Here is a 25664-nt window from a genome sequence, read left to right as displayed (position 1 = left end):
GCACTGGTATGTTGCACACTAACTGGCCTGCATGGACCCTGCTGGCATGCACTAGAATTTACTCCCAAGCTAGTGCAGACTAGGACACACTGTAGATAAACCCAAAGTCTTATTGCCTTTCATTTTTGAAAAATGGGACTTAGGCATAAAAGCAAAAGTACTAACATTAGCTTAAAAAGCAGACTACTGCGCATTGTCTGACTGACACCGGAACTGCATACTTACTGTACTCTGTCTTCAACAGTGGCCAGTGCCAGATACTCCAAGGAAGATGTAAAACCCCCATAACAGTTCTACAACACGATTATGAAATTTTCTTCCTGGAACTTGACAGTTAGTGGTTGAGCTATCTCCTGAAGTATGAACCTTGATATCACTTTTCAATTTCTTATTTCAGCTAGAGAAACTGCTAGAGTAACAGTTTTAAAATGTGTAGCTTTTAAATTCCATTGCATGACCCCCTCTCAACGCAAGACAAGGGAGAAACTAAGTGCACCTGACTGCTTTCCTATATAGCATTTGTTTTATACATTTATATCATACCATCTCTTATGTGTCTCCTCTCTAAACCATAGTTCTAATGTTTTTAACTCTCTCCTCACATGGAAGCCTTCAAATGCCTCTAATCACTGACAATACCCTTCTGTTTATACTCTGTTTCCCCCTGCTTCCTCACCCCCTGAGTAGCTAGAACCAAACATAGTACCTCAGGGTGAAGGCATGTCATGAGTTTATATAACACTAGAATATTCTTAGTGTCACTCTATAGTCCCTTCCTAATAAAATCTAATACCTGGTTTGCTTTTTACAGCCATTATTGCCATGAATTAAGCAGAACTTAATGGTACCTTGGTCTTACCACTAACAAAGTATCAGACAGTTATGAGGTAATTGTTCCGCACTATTTCCAATTCCTTCCAATTTGGATACTCTCAGTATGTGCATCCGCTTATTTGGCATTTGATTGCTGTGTGCACATTTTTAGCTTCCACTCTAAAAAGGGAATAGAAGGAATCAGATTCTTCAAGAAGCAAGGGAAATATTAAACCGTTAGCCCCTGACTAACTATATGCAGGCTGAAATTGTGCCCATGCAGAGCCCCATTGATTTCAGGGGAGTTCACTGTGGGTGCAAGGGTCTGTCCCCGTTAAGCCAGTTGTAGGGCTTCAGTTCACAAATAGCGATACCACATGTATCCCACGTGAATGTATCCTGTGGCATCTGCATCCACTATCAGCTTATTTAGCCCAGAATTGCAGAATTTCCCAAAAGAATGGTCAAAATGAAGAGCAGGAACTAGCAGGCATCAAACTAGCTTCACAGAAAAGTTCTTTATTGTGAGAGAAATTAGCTGCCTTACAACTCTATCCTCCTCCCCCAAACTTCCCAGAAAAAAAGGCATGGAAGCAGTCAGTTAGGCAATAGCTTTGCGGATGTGGTATATGACTCCAATCTTACATAAGAGGATAAGAAGGGAAACTAGAAGTCCTTGATATCATTTTGAGAAAGCCAGGGGACACCATCAGAAATGTAGAGGCTGCAGGAAGAGGCCGGGGACAACAGTTAGTTTCATAACTCTTGTTAAAATAAGACCAAACCAAGGAAAAGTAAGAAGCTGAATTTCATCAGAGCAAGGCTTAGAGAAATTTGTAGGAACAAAAGGGGAGGGCACAAAAGCAGGAGTTAAATGGAAGTAGTTCAAAGTTAATAGTGTCAGGGTTTGTGTGTGTGTCACCTGTGATAGCAGTAAAAAAACAAAAACCTATTCAGAATATCATGCATCTTCAATACAACACAACACCTCCACCCCCACCCTCTGAAGTCCTCTGATACTATTGTAAAAATGAGATGCATGAACACGTATCAAGGAAACAATAAACCCCGAAGAAACAAGAATTCATGGGTAATGGTGGTAAAAATAGTTAACACTTCTGTGCAATAGGTAGAATGGACATCTCATGGGACTGGCAGCTTTCACTGCCTGGTTTCCCCTTTGAATCCAGCCCAGCAGATGAGAGCAAGAACTGCAGTTGTGCGCTGCCACTGTCTGAACAAGACATGTGGGGAAGGCCCTTTGCACCCTGCCTGGAAGAAGCACGGTATAACACACAGTTGAGGCCACATATGGGAAAGTGTGTACCCTTCTGCCCCCTTTATTATTGAAGGCCAAGAGTCATGGCGGTGATACAAGCCAAGTTAGTGAAAGCTGCTCCTTTTCCAGCTCTACTAGACTGAACTTTGTGTGGAATTTGGGGTATTGCTCAAAGATTCCGATTCTGTTTTGATGCAACCAGTACTACTATTTCTGTAGAGGCCTTATTAATGGAGAAATCTATAATCACAATGTAGGACAACGGTCATCCGCTTTATCTTGAAAAAGCGGGAGATACAGCAAGTGGTGCAATGTAAATGAAATTTTGCATGCATGTAGATTAGAGCTGGTTGGAGGTCAACAGTTCTGTCTCGTGACAATTTTCAGTGGCCGCATTTGAGAAAAGCTGGTGTAAGGTATCCTATGACATTGATAAATACAAAGTGACACTGTCTCCTAACACCGACTCTCACAATTAGGATAAGGAAAAAATATTATTCCCTAAAACTGCTGCTCTGTCTTTTTCAGCAGAGCTTCTGCCTAGAACTAGTCCCAGCCACAATCCTGCTGGGCTTCCTTTCAAATTTAAAAAACAATTCCGACATCCTCATCTACATAGCACCAAGTACCTGGACTGTCAGCTTAGGAGCCACCCGGATTTCCCTAATAAAGACACACATGCTTGCCAAAGGAAGAAGATAAACAGAAGCTTGTCCACCCTCACAGCAACATAGTGCTGATAGGGAGTGGAAACCACCACCTCTAAGGAGCTAGGAGAAGACAAGGAAGGGAGAAAAAACAAGCCCCCTCATTTCCTCACCCCACAAAAGCCTATGGGGAAGAGGGTAGATGGAGGACCAGTGCTTTAGATATTTATAGGAATTAAACTTTAGGGAGTTGTTGTATGCTCTTGGAAGTGAAAAAAAAAAATCAGCAGGCCACTGGAATTATGGTAATAAATGAAAAAGCAGAGTGGAGGGAATATGAAAGCGTGGAAACCCCAAAACTGGGAGGAGGGAAAAACCCCACCATTTCAAGTGTGGTTTGTATAGGCAGAAAGTGACATTGCCGTTCACACAAATCATGAGCAGGTTTGTATGATTGCGTACAGCTGAAGGCAACATAGATCATAACATCTAATCTGATTGGCTGTTTCAGAAGACCATGCTATAAATTAAACATGCCAGGCTTATTTGTTTAATCTCCTTGGAGTGTGCTATCTGTAAACAGCCTTGGGATCATCTGCTTGAGTTTACTTCTGTGGCTACTGGGAACTTCTTTTTAAGAAATCAAGCAAGTTTGTTGGAACATTTAGAAACCCCTACCAAGTACTTTAAAATGGCTAGTCTGTTGAGTAGGAGAGTACTAGACATCTTCTGACCCTTTACTTACACAATATAGCCATGATCATCCATTTTGGACATAATCCAGTCACTAAAGCTGGTTGGGAAATGTTTTTCCCCTACAAAAGTTTTTTCAACTTTCAATATTTCATCTCAGCCAAATCCCAAATAGTTAGATCCGAAATGCCCCTAGGATGCTTCATGGGAGAAGCTGTTCAGGTTTCTCATGCTCTCCATTCTCACTAGGCCAGGCTGACTGCATATCCCTTGATGCGCTGCAGGCTCCTCTCTCGACAGGGGGAGGTGATGCACTATGGCAGTTGTGTGGACATAGTGCATCATGGGAAATTTGTTTTCAGCTGAAAAACTGAACACATTTTGGTTCTTGGGCATTACATATTTTGTATTTCAAAAATTTAATTTTTCATAGAAAACACTCTTCACCACACAAAAACTGTTCAGTTAAAAACTCAATTTTTGTCAAACAATTTAGACAGAATTTTGACAAGTTCTAAGAGTTGCAGTCTGACCGCTTCTAAAGAGTAACTAAACTTATTCCACAGTTCCTGTTTAAAAAACAAACAAAAAAAATCTTTTCTTCCTTTGGATAGGAAAGCTCTCAGCTGTCTTGTACTCTGATTTTTGGGAGACTGATTTATATGGAATACAGATAATCTGGCTCAAAACAGTCACATAGCCAAGCTCAGCAGGGATACAATGTACATGCTGTATTAGAAGAGATCTGGCAGAGCCAATGACAACAGTGACTATGGCCATTAGTATATCAGGTGTCCAAGGGGCAGATTAGGCATCAGTCTCTTAGATACCTAGCAGGTCACTCCAGCAAGTTCTCCACATAATTTATTTAGTCCACACAGATACCATGAATTATAATACAGAATGTGACTACAACATAAAACTGTCTGATGTATCTGAAATAACTGTGACCAGAACAAAGGGCTAACATGCAAAAGAGTTGGGGAGGATGGGGGCATTTTTCAGAATTTGATTTGATCAGATTATTTTCCTTACATTTTTGATGGAGTTGCCTATCTTTTCAGCAGCATAAGAATCTGTTCCTTAGTGGTTGGAGGGTGGTTTTTAGGTTGGAATATACAAAAAAAACCCCAAAACACTTTCTTCTTGTTAGCTGCTGTTATTTGCTAGCATGGAGCTGCTTCTACTTGATATTGAAATGCCCCCCACCAGCTCTCTTATTTTTGGTACGAAAGATGTTTTAATGTAAGGTTTTTCATACTGCATTTTCATATCTGATTTTGCTTTATCCGTTCTAGTTTTGTTTATTCTATGTCAGTTTCATCTGATACACAAACAAATAAAAAAACAAAACCAGCTAATTGGGAGTCCTCCTAAGCCTTTGGGGGTATGAGTTGAGCTGAGTCAGTTTTGTCAGCAGGTAAAAGTCTCCTGTGTTTGATAAATCTCAGAGCAAAAGATTATTAACACAACACCCAGTTTATTGACTTAATTGAGCATGCAATCAATGGCCATTGTGACAAATTGGAAAATATCTTTGTATTATTTTTAGGACTACTGCGCATGCCTTTTTAGGTTTGCTTATAATGTGTTACTTGCTATGGAATTAAATCAAAAGGGGTTGTTAGAGAAACCAGGCAAAAGAGACAAAAACAATCACACAGATGAGTCTTTGAGGGAATAATGGGGAAGCTGATTATGGGAAACACCCCCCCCATTCATGTTAGAGTGGTTTGCTCTTGCCAGTGCTAAGCCTAGGATCAAAGGAGGATATTAAAGCATTACAGGACCCCAGGCCAAGGAAAGGAGTTTGAGTGAGTTGAAAGAGACTGCTCAGGGAGTGAAAGGATGAAAGAAGCATTCAAGGAAGCACTAAAGGAGCACTCAAGAAAGATAAGGCCATTGCCGAGAAACTAAATGAATTCTTTGAACTCCTCTTCATGGCTGAGCATATGAGGGAGATTCCCAAACCTGATTCATTCTTTTTAGGTGACAAATCTGAGGAACTGTCACAGAATGAAGTGTCATTAGAGGAGGTTTTGGAATAAATTGATAAATTAAACAGCAATAAGTCACCAGGACCAAATGGTATTCACACAAGAGTTGTGAATGAACTCAAATGTGAAATTGCAGAACTACTAATTGTGGTATGTAACCTATCGTATAAATCAGTTTGTGTGCCAAATGACTGGAGGACAGCTAATGGGACGCCAATTTTTTAAAAATGCTCCAGAGGCGATCCCGGCAATTACAAGACAGTAAGCCTAACTTCAGTAGCAGGCAAATTGGTTGAAATTATAGCAAAGAACTGAATTATCAGACACTGAGATGAACGCAGTTTGTTGGGGAAGAGTCAATGTTTTTTGTAAAGGGAAATCATGCCTCTACCAATTCTTTGAGGGGGGTCAACAAGCATATGGACAAGTGTGATCCAGTGGATATAGTGATACTTTAGATTTTCAGAAAGCCTTTGACAAGGTCCCTCACCAAACCCTCTTAAGCAAAGTAAGCTGTCATGGGATAAGAGGGAAGGTCCCCTCCTGGAACAGTAACTGGTTAAAATATAGGAAACAAAGAGTAGGAATAAATGGTCAGTTTTCATAATGGAGAGAGGTAAATAGTGGTGTCCTCCAATGGTCTGTACTGGGACCAGTACTGTTCAACATATTTGTAAATTATCTGAAAAAAAGGGGTAAACAGTGAGGTGGCAAAATTTGCAGATGATACAAAATTACTCAAGACAGTTAAGTCTAAAGTAGACTGTGAAGAGTTACAAAGGGATCTCACAAAACTGGGTGACTGGGCAACAGAATGGCAGATGAAATTCAATGCACATTGGAAAACATAATCCCAACTATACATATAAAATGATAGGGTCTAAGTTAGCTGTTACTACTCAAGAAAGATCTTGAAATCGTGGATAGCTTTCTAAAAACAGCCACTCAATGTGTAGTGGCAGTCAAAAAAGCTAAAAGAATGTTGGGAATCGTTAAGGAAAGGATTGATAAGAAAACAGAAAATATCATATTGCCTCCATATAAAGCCATGGTACACCCACATCTTGAATACTGCAGGTAGATCCAGTCACCCCATCTCAAAAGAGATATACTGTAATTGGAAAAGGTACAGAGATGGGCAACAAAAATTATTAGGGGCATGGAACAGCTTCAATATGAGGAGAGATTAATAAGATTTGGACTTTACAGGTTGCAAAAGAGATGACTAAGGGGGGATATGATAGAGGTCTATAAAATCATGACTGGTGTAGAGAAAGTAAATAAGGAAGTGTTATTTACGCCTTCTCATAACACAAGAATTAGGGGTCACCAAATTAATAGGCAGCAGATTTAAAAACCAAACAAACAGGAAGTATTTCTTCACACAATGCACTGTCAACCTGTGGAACTCTTTGCCAGAGGATGTTGTGAAGGCCAAGATTATCACAGCGTTCAAAAAAGTACTAGAAAAGTTCATAGCCGACAGGTCCATCAATGGTCATTAGCCAGGATGGACAGGGATGCAAAACCATGCTCTGAAGTATCCCTAACTTCTGTTTGCCAGAAGCTGGGAATGGATGACACGGGATGGATCACTTGGTGATTAACTGTTCTGTTCATTCCCTCTGAAGCACCTGGCATTGGGCACTGTTGGAAGACAGGATACTGGGCTAGACTGAAGAACATAAAGAGTGGCCATAGTCTGACACCCAGACCAACTGAGAATCAGAGTGTGCCGCAAACAGGCTGTAACTTGGTCCCCAAAAGAATGAAAGCACAGTACTTCTTCTGAGGGGTTTGAGGGGAATGCCAAATATACATAAGACAGTATGCATTTAAGTCTGTTTTAAATCCATTTTTCTGAGTGCTAGGAACCTTTTGGCAAATAAGCCATATGTTATTCTGAATATAATGTTTCTCTGTCCTTGTGAAGTATTACTATCCACAGGTTCCCACTGGACCTTTTAGGTATCATGGTTAGCAACTGGGAGGAAGGTGTGGCATGCAACTCAGAGACACAGTCAAGAGCAGATGGACTGTGGGGCCCACCCCAAAAAGAAGTGAAGGCAGGGGTCTGTCACTTGAAAGGTGTGTACTTAGTGTTTGGAAATTGGTTCACCCATCTTACGCAGGCAGGGACTGTGACAGCCAGTACCTTGGAGATGTATTTTCAGCCACAGCTGGGCAGGTTCTTGCTAGTACTATATATCTGGAACTTAATTAGAATTCCTGATGTTTCCAGGTTTAAGTGTTATTTGTAATTCAGAAACATTTTTCTGGGAACTTTTAACACATCTGTTATGGAATAGGACATACCATTTCACCCTGGACAAGAGCCAGTCTGTAGGTTGTGGGCAATAATTTGTTTTGTTCAATGGCTTATCAGCTTGTGACAGAAAAGCAGAGATCCTAACAGATGTCACATCAGGGCATATGCATTCTTGGAGCACAGTCTGTTACTGGAGGAATATGTTTCCACTCCTTTTAAAGGGAGCACAACTAGAACGTCCACGTGCTTCTGTGCAAGAATTTAAAAATCAGTTTGTATGACACACACACTGTGAATTATCATTGGCTACGCTCTTTAATAAAGGAGTGAACTCTGTCAAAACTTTCAGGTTATCCCCTAGCAAAAAGATTATTTGAATTGCTATTCCAGTATAGTCAGTTTTCCAGAGCCATGAAAAAGATACTGATAGGACATTAATGGAGGCATTGGTTAGGCAGGCTGAACTATTCTGTGTAAGTTGCCCATTCACACCTACCTCTTTTCATTGTTCTTTCCATTTTACCACTCTCTGGGCAGGATCCTACATTCTGATGTGATCTATACTTCAACGAAAGGGACTGATCACACTGGAACAGCAGTTCCTGTACTCCATATTTCAATATTATATTCTCTGTTAAATCTACCTAGCGAGGTAGCCTCAGCAATTTCTCTTATTAGATTATTCCATTATCCAATTTGCAAATTAGGAATTTATCTAGTATTTGTCTTGAATATACTTCCTCCCTGCTGCCCTCTGGTGTCCGTGCTTTGCTGTGGCTGAACAGCTTGCGTCCTCTAACGATCCCCAGAGTCTGTATCGGCGGGGGCTTTTTGCTACTGGTAGGTTCAACCAGGCCGGATTGGTCTGTGGGGGAGGGGCCAGACAAAACAGACACCCTGGTTGGGGGTTAGGCACAGGGCTAACAACTCTGTCCTGTAAAAAACAAAATATGTTACGGAAATAGTGATAGAAATTAACCATTATTGGGTGTGATGGCCTTCAGGAGTCAATGACCCGTAAGACTGCCAGTGGTGAAAATTGAAAGGAAGCCATAGGCACGAAGACTGAAGTGCTCAAAACCAAGACAAAAATCAAACTTGGGTTTTGGAACGTACGAAACAGGGAAGCTAGCTCAGGTCACAGCAGAGATGAGACGCAATAGACACCCTGGTTGTCAGCGAGAGCAGATGGACGGGATCAGGAAGATTAACAGCCGCCTCAGGAAAAACTTTGCTGTTTTCTGGACAACACCATGACGATGTTGCCACCCTTTTGAAGAAGGTAGTGGAGCATTCCCTGCTTGAATGGAAATCAAGCAGCAGCAGAGTTATGAGAGCCAGACCAAAAGGGAAACAGAATAATATCACCCTGATTCAGTGCTATGCTTCAACAAATGACAGTGATGAAGAAGTAAAGGACAAATTCTACCTTACGCTACAGGCGGAGTTAGAGAGAGAGTACCACGTCATGACCTAACTATCATGGGAGACCCGAATGCCAAGGTCGGTAAGGACAACACAACCAATGACAGAACAATAGGAAGACATGGGTGTGGCACCATGAATGAAAACGGAGAAAGGCTTGTTGATTTCTGTAATATGAATGACCTAGTCATTGGCGGAAACCTATCTGAACATCGTGAAATTCGCAAGTTGACATGGTGTTCTCCAAATGGCAGAGAAGAGCCAGATTGACCACATCATGATCAAAGGCAAATGGTGACACTCACTGACAGATGTGAAATTGAGAAGGGGTGTAGATGTTGGCAGTGACCACCACCTTGTGACAGTCTCCAGGAAGCTAAAACTGAGAAGTGTGGGTCCACCAAATAAGGGACATAGATGTTATAATATTGACAAGCTGAAGTCCTTTGAAATACAGAACACCTTCATTCTGCAGTTAAAAAAAATAGGTTTCAAGCACTTACAGACCTTGATGAAGAGGAGGGGAATGCGGAAGAAGAGATCAGCAAGAAGTGGGACAAAGTAACAGCAATTTATAAACAGAGCAGTGAAGCCTCTCTAGGTAGGCTACAGGTGGAAGAGAAGGAAGGAGTGAATTACACCCAGCACATGGAACGCCTTAGAAATCAGATGAGCCCTGAAGAAAAAAGTTTTAGACACAAAATCCCAGAAGCTAAAGGACAAATACCACAAGCAGTATAGCAAGGCACACCAGGATGTCTAACGCCTTGTGAGAGTGGACAAACGGCATTATATTGATAATCTGGCAACACAAGCAGAGGATACAGCTGCTTGTCGTGAACAAGGAGCCATCTACAAAATGACGTGGCTTATCAATGGTAAACGGCACACACCACCAAACACTCTTGTCAGGAACAAACAAGGCCACCTACTAACAACCAAAAAAGAACAAGAAATGTGCTGGACAGGGAGCCACCTAAAAAGGAAGCAAACATCCAGAAGGCAGAAGATCATCTTGATATCAACACAGACACCCCAACTAAGGAAGAGATTATTCAAGCCATTAAATCCTTAAAAAATGGGAAAGCTCCTGGCAAGGATAACTTGAATGCAGAATTGTTCAAGGTAAACCCTAAATTAGCAGCATCGATCCTGGCCCCTCTAATTTATGTAAATCTGGGAAAGGGAAAAAGTGCCAGGTGAGTGGATCAATGGGGCTATAGTGAAGATATCAAAGAAAGGAACTCTCAGTGATTGTAATAACTGGCATGGTATCAGAGTTTTATCTGTACCAAGCAAAGTATTGTGTAAGATCATAGGCCAGAGAATATCAGAGGCAGTTGATAGCATTCTCAGAAAAGAGCAAGCTGGTTTTCGGAAAGGGCATGGATGCACACACCAGATCTTCATTCTACGAAACATAATAGAACAGTGATTAGAATGGCAACGGCAACTCTACATAAATTTCACAGACTTTGAGAAGGCTTTTGACAGCATTCACGGAATCAGCCTATGGCGCATTCTGCGGGCATATGGATTTTCTTTCCATATAATCAACGTCATCAAAAGCGTCCATTTCAACTTCACGTGCAGTGTTGATCACAATGAGCTCAGTTTTGAAGTCAAAACAGGAGTATGTCAGGGGTGGGTCATGTCTGCAATCCTCTTCAACATTGCCATCAACTGGGTAATGCAGCGTACAACAGAAGACATGCCAAGAGGCATTAAATGGACACTCTTCTTATCCCTTGAATACCTGGACTTTGCAGATGATCATGTTCTCCTATCACATACCCAAACACCATAAACAAGAACAAACAACTCAACTTAATGCATTCAGTCAGCAAATTGGACTGAAAATCAACTACAATAAAGATAGATATCATGACTTTTAATATTGCCGCACCATCACCAGTACGGATAGAGGATTATGTTCTCACCAACGTAGAAACATTCACATAGTTGGGCAGCACTATCAGCCAGGATATCCAGAACAAAATCAGTAAAGCCAGGAACACCTTCAGGAGCTTAACTACAGTCTAGAAATTATCAAAATACAACTCCAAAACCAAACTCAAGATTTATCAGAGCACGTACTTTCAACACTACTTTATAGTGCAGAATGCTGGGGAAATGAGAAAGTAAGATATGTCCTAACTGCTTCATTCCATAGAACCTGCCTCAGAAAAGTCCTCCGTATCTTTTGGCCCAGAACAATCTCAAACCAACATCTATTGACACAGTGCAGCCAAGAGGACCATCATTTCCAGGAGGCATTGGAAATAGATCGGGCATGTGCTTCTGATGGAAGCTGATTCCATCACCAGAGTAGCAATAAGATGGACACCTGAAGGCAAGCGAAAACGAGGCCATCCGAAAACAACATGGCAAAGAGTTGTGAAAGCCGAGCTGAAAAACCTAGGGTACAGCTGGGAAACTATTGGAAGACTTGTCAGAAACAGACAGGAGTGGAGAAGCTTCATCACTGCCCTAAACGTCAGAGGTGTAAAAGGCACATGATGGTGATGATATTTCCTCCCTGCCCCGCTCTCCAAGCTTCAGGCTGGTATTATTCAAGGGAGCAGGATGAGAAATGTGGTGCTCAAAAGAAAAATTAAGGAAAAGCAATCTCTAGTATATTGCTTATGGTTTTCCCCACTACCAATTGTCTTTGAGGCTTGGGGTATGTTAGTTCCATAGTTAACACACATCTTCTTAGCTGTAAGCTGACAGAGCTTTGTCTGTCATATGATGGTTACTTTTCATAAAGAGTTCTTTATTTTGAAGAAACTGCATGGCCATGGAGGCATTACATGACATTTTTCTTTTGCTACTTTCAGACCATTACATGCCAGACGGACTTCCTGCCCCTCCCCAAAGAGGAATTTCCCATTAATATCTTTTATTTAGAACCTATCTACATTGCCTCCAAGAAAGGTGCTCTACTGTCTTATAAACACACAAGTCCTGTGTATTAGTTCAAGGGTCTGGGGGGTGCACATGTGCACCCTACCACTTTCCAGAGCAAGTGCACTAATTACTCAGTGAGTGATCAAACTAATGTAACTAATGTAGATTCACTGCATAAAGATATATTAGAGTATCTCAACGGCAATGTTCAACTCAAGAGAAATTCAGACCAATCACTGCTGTACAATCAAGATCAGCAAAGTCTAACACACATTAATAAGAATCAGAAGATCCCATGCAAACTAACCATCAAAATGAATACAGTGATCTGAACTTAACAGTTACCACAAAAATTATGACTATAAAAAAGGTATTAAAACCCATGAAATGGAATTTGCGTTCTAAAATGCAAATAGATATGAAAGAAGCAATTCAGATATGGATGTCTGCCCACAAATCACAAGAGAGAAGCGGTATACAGAACATTTTCCAACAAATCAAGTTTGTCTGCTTCAACAGACCATTAAAGGCAGCAATCACAGAATTACATATTAAAACCCAAGCCCCAGTCCTGTACTCGATCGATACAGGCAGAGCCGTGCACACATGCAGAGTACCACTGGCTTCTACAAAAGCACAAAAGTCCATCCATGTGGATCCAATTGTGGAACTGGGACTCTAGTCAGGGAAAATGTCGGACAATAAAACATACTTGTCTCCCCCTCTCTTTTATATTTGTACCAACATACAGGCTATATTTAAATCTAACCTTTCATAAAATTGTTAAAAATTGAGATCTATTAGCAGTGCAGAATGCTTGTTAATACTTCTGCAGTTTCAAAGCATTAAAGTTTCACTCACCTAAGCATTTAGCGAAAGCTACTTCATCAAACAGTGAAACAGAACATCTTAACTGATATTAATCAGCACAGCTCCACTGCCTGAAACAGAATTACACCAATATACACCAGCTGAGAATCTAGCCAGAGTCCCAAATTCATTTTGTCCAACTCTTAAAACAGCCACATAGCACCCACTACTGCTCCTATTTAAGTCAATAGCTGGCTCGTGTTTTATTAGTGGGAGCCAAGTTATTTGAGAAGAATGCATTATTCCTATAACACTTTTTTTAAATGTAGAAAGAGGTCAAATACATTCTTGGTGATGAATGAAGTCAGTGGTGTGTAGCAGGGCAGTCACCCCCCTTCAGTCAGAAAGGGGTTAAAAACAGCCAAGGGAGGCTGGTTGGGTAGTCAGCCACAGGTGTGGTTGTACCCAATTAGGGCACAGCTGGGTTAGGACAAAAGGGCAGGCTGAGAGAGCAGGAGAGACACTCCTGCTCCAGCTGGGGAGCAGAGAGGACCAAGGTGCCTGGGAGAGCAAGCAGGATACCTGAGACAGAGCAAGGCAGGCAGAGCTGAGGAACTCTGGACTTGAGAGTCCCCAGGCTGAGGCCTTGCTAAAGGCCAGGGGAGGTACTAGAGCTGCAGGGAAGCAGCTGGGACTAGAAAGGCAGCAATTCCAACCATTGCCAGTGATGAGTGGCCATTTCAGACTGCAGTTTGCCCCTGAGAGAAGGGGCTAGATGACGACTGGCAGTAGCCACTGAGGCAAGGTGGGTATAGGGGTTCCCCTGGGAGGAGAGACCCAGAGTGTGGGGGCACTGCTGTGGGGCAGCACCCCAAGGTAAGGGAAACTGGGGTCCAGGAGGGACAAGGGGCCAGAGGTGGTGGAGACAATAGGGCAGGTAACTGAGGGCAAGAAACTGGACAGAGGAGGGTGCTCCTGAGCTGGATGAGCTAATTCCCAGACTGACCAGTAGGAGGTGCCACGCCGGGGAGTCAGCACTCTGCTACATGGTGTTACACCAATTCGACCCAAAGTTTCTTTCTGCAGAATTAGCTTTTTTTTCCTTAAGACACTTCTGTTTCCTTTTTGACTTGAACTCCTTTCCTTGATTCTTCTAGGATTTCTTCCAAGACTGCTTTTCCACCAAATGCTAAACCAGAGTTTATTTTAGTTTTTTTAATTGGAGGAAACTTGCTTAACTTTTGTTGGTTGTCCATTTTAATGGATTAGAAAACTGGATCACTGAATTGTTTAGAGTTTATTAGATTCCCTTCCTAATGACACCATTAATCTCATCCTGAATAATTTTCCTATGGTTTAGTTATTTATTTTTAGCAGAACTGTGATACAAGTGAGTTAAAGAAAGTGCTCTGAGTAACTCAGACAGAGAATGATGAAAACAGAATATATGTTGGAAAATGGGCAAGTTCACCAATACCATCTTGAAGTCGTAACAGAAAGTGGGAAAAAATTAGCTAGAATGATAACCAAATCCCCAAATGAGTTAGTCTGATTAAAGATTTTTTTTTAAATAGTTTAAAAAAATAACTAGAATGGGTTACTGATTTCCCAACAGGATATTTAACACACACACTTTAAAATTATTCAGAAATATTACTTTTAAAAGGACAACAGGCATCTGAAATAATAACAGCAAGTCTATCTAGCAGAGCAGGAAAAGGATTACAATGAGTCTGACTCTGGGAAATGGCATTTACAGGGAGTTTTGTTCCAGGCTATTTTACCTAATACTGTTTTGAACAAGATAGTTCTTTATAAGAAAACAGCATACTAATCCCAACAAAGAAAGAAGCTGTTCATGTATCTGCTTAATGAGGTTTGGGGCTCAGCCTTGTAACTGTAATAAACTGATTAAGAAAGGGACTGAAGGAAAGGGAAATAAGCCCAATCCAGATAGATGGTTCATCCAAGTCAAAACATTTATGATCCTAATTTTTTAGTCACTTACATTTACAATAGATACTCTGCACTGAAGCTTAATCAGCAGACTGAGGTCTTTTCAAAACCAGACAAACAGAAACTGCTGGCTTCAAAGCTAAGAAGGACCAGGCATTTGGGAGCAGCCTTGTGATTTTCCTGCAAAAAAGGAGCATGATAATGGTGCCTTCTGCTCTGTGAATAATTCCTTCTAGTTTATTTATGGTATGATGAAGATGGCAGTCTTAGAGGTCACTACAGTTAGTTCTTTATCCCAGAGTTGAGCATTATGCGGATAATGGGTTTCTCAGTTCATTGATTTTTATTTGGGGGAGGGAGGCAATTGCCAAACAAATTTGTTTCAGATCAAATGAAAGAGTTCATTTTAATTTTGAGCATTTCATGTTTATTTTAATAAACTGGAAGGAAATTTCTCACTTAATTCATTTCAAATAAAAAAATTTAAACATTTCATTTCAAAGATGTAGTCAAAACATTTAGACTTGAAGAGGGGTATTGTGTGTGTGCACGTGCGTGTGTTAAAATGCATACAATATTCATGAAAAATGACTGCTTCTTGAAACTGTTCTCTGTTGCTGCATTTTTCACCAAGAAAAATTTCACCCAGCTCCAATGAGCACTGTGATGGTAATGCAAACGTGCTCACGGGCCATAATGGGGAGTAGTGATCTGGGGATCTGTACAATTTATCAACTCTGTATGCGTCTTACCAAGCTGCAAACTCCCTTCTGAACATGGAGGCTAAGTATCTTCTCTATGTTCTTTTTCCTTTATGTTGGATTTGAAATGCCAAAGCTACTGACACGAGAGGATTGTTGACTGCAGTGTTCAGCTACTGAAAATTTAATTGTTTATTGCTCTAGACAAAAAAAGACTGGCTTGGACCATGAAAACTGATTTGTCAGGGAGAAGGTCACCTGACTACAAAGCGTCCTGCATTTGCCTCCTCAGATGTCACCTCACAAAGGGCCTCGAAGGTTACAAAGGGCAGGTGCTGATCTATTTGGGGATTCTTCAGACTTTCACCAGCTCACACTGAGTGGAGCTGCATATAGGAGACTGATGAGCCCAGGAAACATGCCAGAGAGGCCAAGGGAGGAAACAATACTGCAGCCTGCTGAGACCCAGGAAAGCTTAAAGCACACAGGGCACTCCATGTTGGGATCCTCTCAAGCTGGTCTGCCACCAGCAGGGGGACACAAACCAGATCTGTGATATGTTGGGGAGGTGGAAAATGTGACCTGAAAAAACATTTCAGGATCCTTTGAGGAGTATCCTTTGGGCTGAAGTACAAAATTCCACATGGGTCCTTCAGCACAGATATATGTTTGCAGTCCTAGAACTGTCTTCTTAAAATCAAGTTGCATTTGTTATACAATTGGCCATCCTTGTCCTTTTGATCACCTGCATGTTAATTATGTGCAAGAGCTGGCACAACTTTGTAGGATGCACAGTTTAAAAATCAACCCACAAAGAGAAGCAGCTCATGATGTTTCACATATAAACTACATGCCCTTCTACCAGCAGAGATGGTATGAGGGGAGGGCTAGTCTCTTTCTGAATAGACTATTTCACACACAAAGATCCTGTATCAGGATCCCCTAGCACAGACACTTGTGGTCATGGAATCTCATAGATATACATTGATTTACACGGATACAGAAGTTTAGCCCAGTGGATCTTGATGCAGGTTCAGGGCAAAAAATCAGATTATTTCTTCCTGTAAATTGTTTTATCATCCATAATTTAGTTTAGCTATAAAAAGCTTACATATTACTGCTGTACTTAGATTAAATATACAGCTAAAATATAGTTTTATCCCATAAAATAAATTCATACTACAAGATCATTAAAAAAATAGTCTTGTTTCAGTTTTGTTTTATATGTAAAAGTCAGTAGTTATTATCTGCATAATACTTTGGTCACGTATTTTTAAATAAAAGTTTAGGTAATTATAGTCTCAGACTATAGGCCAAAAATTCTACACAGTTCACCAAAGAAATACTTAATCCGTATTTATTTATCCAATGATTGACCCAGTTGTAAAGCAGAATATCATCCTATATCAGCAATCTGAGAAATACTTTTTAAGAGAAAGCATATATGAATCAAAAGTAAAATAAACTTTCCTGCCTCTAAAAAGCTTTTAAGACTGTTTACAGAGAAACCCTCTGCAGCACTGACAACCTTAGCTAGGGCTCCCATGAACACTTTTAAATTTACTTCAGTCAGGTTGGTTTTTGACTCAAACATTTACAATCCCCAAACACATCATTCTAAAACAAAAAGGCATTTTACTCAGCACCAAAGAGCTGCATTTTGTTTAACTACTTACAAAAGATAGAGCAGCACATTCTACATAACACCATATACTGCATTTATAGAGTCTTAACTTCACTTTCACCTCCAGGACTTGAGGATTTAGTATTGCTGATTAAGTCTACATCAAAGATGAAATTAAAATGTTTAAAATCAACTTGTCAAAGTACAAGAATTGTGTTTTTTAAATCACAGTATTTAGATTCATTTATGATAAACTCTTATCAGCACCAGAAAGTAACACAGTAAAATATGTATGTAAATCATTGAGAGAGAAAAGGAGTTTACATACCTGGGGCTAACAGGAAATAGATCTGTAGTTTTCCAGATCTACTTTAATTACAAGTTTCCCAGTGCTGATGCAGTTTGGATCTCTTGAACACCACATCCACGCAAAAAAAGTTGGTTTTTATCTACAACTGATATCAATGGGGGATGGGGGGAGGGAGGAAAAACACATGTAATTTAGAAAAGTGTATTTAGAAAAAAGACTCTAAAATCACTATTTGCACTCAGAGGTTATGCTGCCTATATAGTAACATACAAGAGCAACCAGCACTGTACAAGCATCACAACCCACCTAATTACTTTCAGCTGTTTGTCATGTGGTCTTGCTGACTGATCAAGTGACTTCTTTTCCTCCTTTCACAAGTCTAGCAACCCAGTTAACTAGCCCATCCTCTACCAAGTATAAATGTATCAAACCTTTGCTTAACCCAGGGATCAAGTCTGAGTGTGTGTAGTTAAAAAAAGAGAGTGCATTTTATTTATTTTTAAATAAAAACAAGCTACAAAAGGATGCTAGCCTATTATTGTGCGGTTGTTTTTGTTTTTTTTACAAAATGTTTATAAATGGGACATCAGCCAGCATCAAGCAAAAGCTCCCTAAAATGTAATGAGCAACATCAGCTTCAAGCATGCTGGGTCCACATCTTCCCTTACAACTGATCCATAACAAAAACAGACAACTTCCTTTTAAAAAAAGTAAGTCAGGGAAATCTTCAGTTAAATAGGACATATGACAGCAGTAGAATGAGAACCAGATGCCAGAGAATTTTAGTAAGTGTTTAACCAATCCTGCAATGAGCATTGGACAGACAGACCCCTGCACTGCACAGAGCACCAATGTAATCACCTCTGTGCAGGTGTAGGAATCCACCTGCAGAGAGTTTATTGCAGGAGTGGGGTGTTAACCATTAAATAGATACTTTCTTAAATAACTTTTTACACTTAAATTTTAAGTTAGAGGCATTTCATCAGTATTGAAAATTTGCAGAGTGGAGGACCTGTCTATTATTTACTTCTATTTCTTCCCATAGAAAAACACACAATACTAAACAGTATAACCTTGTACATACAGACATTTCCTCCTCACAAAATAATGTTGCAGGCTGCATAGAGGGCTATGCTCTATAGCACCATTTACTATGGTTTTCAGATTTAAAAGTTAAAAACCTTGGCTAACAGTTGTGTCTAGCACTGTTTCAATTATAGTATAGAGGCGACCTGCTCGATGGGAGTGAAGTCTTACTCCAGAAGAGGTTAATGTGACTAGCTGTTCAAAGGGGAAGTATTTTACTGGTTTCAGCTGGTGGATTTAGTCCTTTAGCTCAAGCAACAGAGGTTCATGCTTTTATAGTGTTCTCTTGTGCAGGGCACTGCACAGACAGAATTTGTTTTACAGCTTTCTTCAAATTATAGTTACAAATTTTACCTTGAAACATAGTGTATATATAAGAAAATATCAGTTTATGGATTTCTTTAGAACTCCACCAACTCAATTGTATTGAGAGAACATTTTATAACTGTTCATTTTGCAAAAAGCTACAACGATCTAAAACATAAATTCCATGCTCAGTGCTAGAATCATGGTGCATATGCATGCAGCAATATGTCACTTGATAAATTAGTATCACAGTGTTTGCCAAAATCCCACCTATACTGTCCCTTTACTCAGTCAGAAGGACAAGTTTAACAGTAACAGGGTGGTGCCAGAGCAAAGCACTTCCATCTTTTGTTGCGAGCAGTGGGAAATTAACATGAAAATTAAGCCAAAACAACAGGGTGTGAACCTCGAGGGGATCGAGACCCAAGAAGAGATTCCCATAAATTCATGGGAACTGAAAATCACCAAGTTTTGCACAGCTCTATGAGTCACTTACAGGCACTTCACATTTTGAAATGATTTCAACAGTCTCTCTAACAGATTAGGCATTTAAACCACATCATCTCCTCCAATAGATGCGGGATTACCTTTAATATCATTCCCTTTCCTACTTCAAGGCTCTCTCCTCACTATTTCTTGGTTTCCTCTCTCACTTCTCAACTCTAGAAGATTTCTAAGTTTGTTCTCAGATTTAATTATTTAAAGCATGATGGGTAAAACATCCCATGGTGTAGAGGGTCCCTGCACCATTTATTTAAGCCTTGTATTTGTCCATTGCAGATGGAGCAGCCATGCAATAGGGTTTCCCCACCATCCCCAAATAGGTCAGCATGGAGGCAGGTTAGGTCAGCTGCTAGTGAAGCCACAATTACACAGATCCAGTAGTTTTAACCCCTGGCACAAATAGAGTAGAGAGACTAATGCCGCTACTTTTGCTCAAATACTGCAACCCCAAACTCTACCGCTGGACTGCGGGTGGATTTACTGCATAAAGTCTGATTATTCTGACTTCATTTAAGCGAAAGGAAAAGACTTTAACCACACTTACTTCTGTTACTGAGGAATCCATCAAATTATCTTACACGCTTGGAGTACTTACATAGGTACATCCCAAATATTCAAAGCACATGTACACCATGATTTATAAATGCTTGTCAGTGATAGCTGAGGGCATCAGTACTGGTCAGAAGGGGCTCAGTACCATGAGTGCCAGGATGTTATTGATGTGATCTATTATTTTATGCTGGGCGTTGAATTGTATTTGAAAATATATATATTTTAATTAAGGAAGGATAGCTATGAGCAAATAAATACACTATTGTTGGCATATTAGTCTCCATTTATTCAACATTTTCAAGATACAAAGTACTAAGATGTAAAAAACAGATCTAATTTAACATGCACTTCTTAAAAAAAAAATCTAGATAATTGATCAAAATACCTCATTTACTGGTGAATTTTACATTAAAAATGCATACAATTATAAAACCGTAACTGCTTGGGCATTCACACACAAAACTGACTTCCTCCTTTTCTTAACCCGTCTCTTTGATCTGTGCATGTTGTTCAATGCAGCCTAACAATACCAGGACTCACGTTTTTTATCAACTGGTTCTGGTCAAAATTAAGTGTTCACTTTAAGACTCCATTCTGACCTGTGACAATGTGATGCAATTTATTTAATAAGTATACAAAATACACTTTCTTGCAGACAGTTACTGGTCACCATTGCTTGAAAAATGTTGGGAGTATCTAATTTATTTAGAGAGATCCTGAATAAGTGATAGGAAAATAATCCTGCAACTTTTACTTGTTTGAGTAACCACAAGCAGCCCCACTGAAGTCAGTGGTCCAATTCCTTAGTATTTTATTGGGTCAAACTCCCCCTGACTTCAAAACAATAATATGGCAGAATAAGAACTGGTAAAAATTTATGGACCAATCCTGCTCTCACTGACTTTCATGGAAGGAAAAATTAGACCCTTACAAAAGGGCTTCATAATTTCAATCGAAATAGTCTGGTGAATAAAGCTGCCCTCCATAAATATAGTTTCAGGATTTTTAATAGCTTTTATAACTAAATATTTCTGACCCAAACCCGTTGCAGTCTTTCACACTACTTTGGTGTAGCCGCATCAAGAACTTGTATATACTTGTATAGTGTAGTTCAAATCATAGTCTTATTGTCTGCTCCATAAAGCATCACAGAATTTACTTCAGTAGATTTCACAAATTCAGAATTAGACAGTAAGAGATCACTAATTCCAGGAGGAAGAGAACAGTCTGACAAATGGTTAGCCTAATGAAGTCTTGGGCAGCGCAACCAGAACTAGACATAACTACAGGCCCAGCCTCAAGAAAAAGACACAGGAAATCAAAATATATATATATATAAAGCCACACTTTATAGCACTTTACAGAGCCCCACAAGAGCTTTGTAAAGGTGGGTAAGCAACATTATCTCCATTGTGCAAAGGGGAAACCCAGGCACTCTAGGAACCAGGAGGACATGGGCGGTCCGGCCTAGTGGTCTCGAGGAGGAGTCTGGAGCAGAGAAATGAAAGTGAGGGTGTGACACCCTATACCCCATGTTCACCACTTTTAGATGGTTATATATTTTGTACAAACTATGCCTTGTGAGGTATGATTTGAAAACTCAATCTTCTGGATATTATTATTCTGTTAAAACGTGTGTGACAACACTGCATGCAAAATTACATGATTTTGCTTTACATTACTAAAATATGTTCTGGTTCTGGAGAATGTTGTTTCTGAAGAGCTAATTTGTGGGAAAAGAACCGACCACGGGTGTGAAGAAACTATTAACTGCTTAAGCAGCCATCCTCCAAGGAGGAGATGATATAAACAAAAATTTATATTTCATCCCAGAGATGGTTCAAATCTCACGTACACAGAGGAATGTTCTTCTACACCCCGGCAGGGGGTAATCCTGAAAGAGGAGGAGGAGGAGGAGGGGGGTATAAAAATAAGAGACCATGACCCCCACATCACCCCTCTCTTCCTCCCATCTCTCTGTTCATCAGTGAACACCTGAAGGACTCTGAAGTGGGGGAGGGGTACCTGGCTGAAAGGAAATCCAGTCTGTGAACTGTTGCAGCTTATGGGGAGACAGTTATTTTGCTTTTAAGTTCACTTAGGTATTAGCTTGTGTTTTTATTTCTTCTATAACCAATTCTGACTTTTATGCCTTATCACTTGTAACCACTTAAAATCTGTAGTTAATAAACTTGTTTTGCTTTATTGTTTTATCTAAACCAGTGTGTTGGATTGAAGCGTTTGGGAAGCTCTATGTAGGATAACAAGACTGATGCGTAATCATTACCCAAAGTTGGAATGATGGACTTACTATGAGCTTATACTGTACAGGAGAATACTGAGCAGTGCAAGATGCACATTTCTGGGGAACAAGGCTAAGATTGAAGAATATGCGTACGTAAATTCACGAATGGCTGGGAAAGCATTCGTGTAACATCGCTAGGAGTGAGTTTACATGCCAGTGGCTATATATGAGTAGGACCGGGAAGGTGGCTGTTCACAGGAAAGCAGTGTAAAAGGCACCCCACACTAGAGAATTAAGGGGACTCAGCTATTCAGTAATCCAGATTGTACCCTTGGGAATGTCACAGAGGGTCAGAACCAGAATCAGAGGCTCTAAAATCACCAAGCCAAGGGTCAAGCTTGAGTAAGAGCCAGGAATCCGAGCCCAGGGTCAGAACCGGGTTACCTGGAGTCAAGGAAGGCAGGAGTCGGGCTGGGTCTGAGGCAGGAATGAGGCTAGGACAGGGCTGAAATAGGGGAGTGGTGAGACTCGAGCATGGCAGAAAATCACAGCAAAAAAGTGGGACTGCAACATGGTAGGGGCAGAAGTTAATGCAGCCCACAGCCAAATGCTTTCAGCAGCCAGCACCCTGCTGCTGCCCTTAAGAGCAGGTGTGCTAATCCCTTCAGCCAACTGGAGGAAAAAAGAGGGTGTGTGACCAAGCAGGCAACTTAGTTGGGGCCCAGCTGTGTTCATTAGACTGTCTGGGGGTTAAGTTGGCAGGTAAGCAGGCCAGCTGTAAGCCCTTACATGTAATGGACAGAGAGATGTCAAGCAACTTGCCTAAGGTCCTTCAATGAATCAGTGGCTAAGCCAGTCTCAGATCAGACCATGCTTCCTCTGTACCTCTTCTGAAACAGCTTGTCCCTGATCACAGTAGGTTTTCCTTTCCCCAAAAGACCATTGAAAGTATTTTATTCAGTGACCTAATTACCTAAATATAAAACAGACCAATTTGTTAATAATGCTTATTACATTCACTGACGTGTTTTTTCAGCTTGGGAACTCCTTTAGGTTTTGTGAGGGGAGCTGGTATGGAGCACTATCGGCTCCCTCAGTAATGCCAACATGATTAGTCAACTTGAGAACAATTTAAGACCAGAGTAGGCTAGAGGATTTATTGAAGCACTGCTTCTGGAAATCTGGCTAGAGGAACAGGATAAGAGATGGTGAAAGAACAAGCAACAACCTCTTTGGCACGTTGCAATTTGCTCTCGATGGTGGTTACTTACAATGAGCACGTACAACCTACTTGTCTGGAAGGGTCTCAATATAAGAAGAAGGATTTCAACCTCTCCAACACATTAATATGTTTTCCCTTCTTTATTGAAAAAGGAGCAGCAGGGGGAGTTAAGGGAACGGTTTGTAAAGCATTTCCTTCCCTCCAGGTAGTAGATTATACTTCTAACTTTTCTCCTACCAGCCAAGCATCTCTACTCTTTTTCCAGAAGCCAAGTCTATCAAAAATAGAAGGACTTTGCTAAAAAAAGGTACAATTAGAATTATGGAATTCTTTTTTCATATGAAGTTGCATAGAGCTAAAACCGACTTGAAGGCAAATGGTGGAGAATAGAACTGAAACAAAAGTCCTGGCACAGTCAAGGAATTGTGAGTTATCCCAAAAAGTCTCTGTTGTTCCAATCACATCATATGACTGGAGTACTGTCATGGATGGATACAAACTGTTCAGGAAGGACAGGCAGGGCAGAAAAGGTGGAGGAGTTGCATTGTACGTAAAAGAACAGTATGACTGCTCAGAGCTCTGGTATGAAACTGCAGAAAAACCAGAGTGTCTCTGGATCAAGTTTAGAAGCGTGAGGAACAAGGGTGATGTCATGGTGGGAGTATGCTATAGACCACCGGACCAGGGGGATGAGGTGGACGAGGCTTTCTTCCGGCAACTAACGGAAGTTACTAGGTCGCAGGCCCTGGTTCTCATGGGAGACTTCAATCATCCTGATATCTGCTAGGAGAGCAATACAGCAGTGCACAGACAATCCAGGAAGTTTTTGGAAACTGTAGGGGACAATTTCCTGGTGCAAGTGCTGGAGAAACCAACTTGGGGCAGAGCTCTTCTTGACCTGCTGCTCACAAACCGGGAAGAATTAGTAGGGGAAGCAAAAGTGGATGGGAACCTGGCAGGCAGTGACCATGAGATGGTCTAGTTCAGGATCCTGACACAAGGAAGAAAGGAGAGCAGCAGAACACGGACCCTGCACTTCAGAAAAGCAGACTGGCTCCCTCAGGGAACTGATGGGCAGGATCCCCTGGGAGAATAACATGAGGGGGAAAAGGAGTCCAGGAGAGCTGGCTGTATTTTAAAAGAATCCTTATTGAGGTTACAGGGACAAACCATCCCGATGTATAGAAAGAACAGTAAATATGGCAGGCGACTAGCTTGGCTTAACAGTGAAATCCTTGCTGATCTTAAACACAAAAAAGAGGCTTACAAGAAGTAGAAGATTAGACAAATGACCAGGGAAGAGTATAAAAATATTGCTCGGGCATGCAGGAGTGAAATCAGGAAGGCCAAATCACACCTGGAGTTGCAGCTAGCAAGAGATGTTAAGAGTAACAAGAAGGGTTTCTTCAGGTATGTTAGCAACAAGAAGAAAGTCAAGGAAAGCGTGGGCCCTTACTGAATGAGGGAGGCAACCTAGTGACAGAGGATGTGGAAAAAGCTAATTTACTCAATGCTTTCTTTGCCTCTGTCTCCATGAACAAGGTCAGCTCCCAGACTGCTGCACTGGGCAGCACAGCATGAGGAGGAGGTGACCAGCCCTCTGTGAAAAAAAGAAGTGGTCCAGGAGTATTTAGAAAAGCTGGACAAGCACAAGTCCATGGGGCCGGATGCGCTGCATCCGAGAGTGCTAAAGGAGTTGGCGGATGTGATTGAAGAGCCATTGGCCATTATCTTTGAAAACTCATGGCTATCGGGGGGAGGTCCCGGACGACTGGAAAAAGGCTAATGTAGTGCCCAGCTTTAAAAAAGGGAAGGAGGATGATCCTGGGAGCTGTCAGCCTCACCTCAGTCCCTGAAAAAAGTCATGGAGCAGGTCCTCAAGGAATCAATTCTGAAGCACTTAGAGGAGAGGAAAGTGATCAGGAACAGTCAGCATGGAGATCTGATGAGGTTCATCAAGGACAAGTGCAGAGTCCTGCACTTAGGACGGAAGAATCCCATGTACCACTATAGACTAGGGACCAAATGGCTAGGCAGCAGTTCTGCAGAAAAGGACCTAGGGGTTACAGTGGATGAGAAGCTGGATATGAGTCAACGGTGTGCCCTTGTTGCCAAGGAGGACAATGGCATTTTGGGATGTGTAAGTAGGGGCATTGCCAGCAGATCGAGGGACATGATCGTTCCCCTCTATTCAACATTGGTGAGGCCTCATCTGGAGTACTGTGTCCAGTTTTGGTCCCCACACTACAAGGAGGATGTGGAAAAATTGGAAAGCGTCCAGTGGAGGGCAACAAAAATGATAAGGAGACTGGAAC

The 25664-nt window shown here is 41.0% G+C and overlaps 1 protein-coding gene across 8 annotated transcripts in view; it reads right to left on the bottom strand.

Annotated features, from left to right (window-relative positions):
* The window catches only part of RAB27A (RAB27A, member RAS oncogene family), a 72981-nt gene that overhangs the window by 27600 nt on the left and 19717 nt on the right, over nt 1–25664 (bottom strand). For 6 of the 8 annotated variants that reach the window (XM_073303817.1, XM_073303815.1, XM_073303816.1 and 3 more), the window contains one exon: nt 17453–17579. The exons of the other annotated variants lie outside the window; for them this stretch is intronic. The gene's annotated coding sequence lies outside the window, so the exon portion shown is untranslated. The remainder of the gene's footprint in view (nt 1–17452; nt 17580–25664) is intronic. 8 annotated transcript variants of the gene reach the window in all.

This window comes from Lepidochelys kempii, chromosome 10, assembly GCF_965140285.1.
Source record: "Lepidochelys kempii isolate rLepKem1 chromosome 10, rLepKem1.hap1, whole genome shotgun sequence".
In the NCBI taxonomy this organism is placed as follows: Eukaryota; Metazoa; Chordata; order Testudines; family Cheloniidae; genus Lepidochelys; species Lepidochelys kempii.
This window is presented reverse-complemented; position numbering and strand designations above follow the sequence as displayed.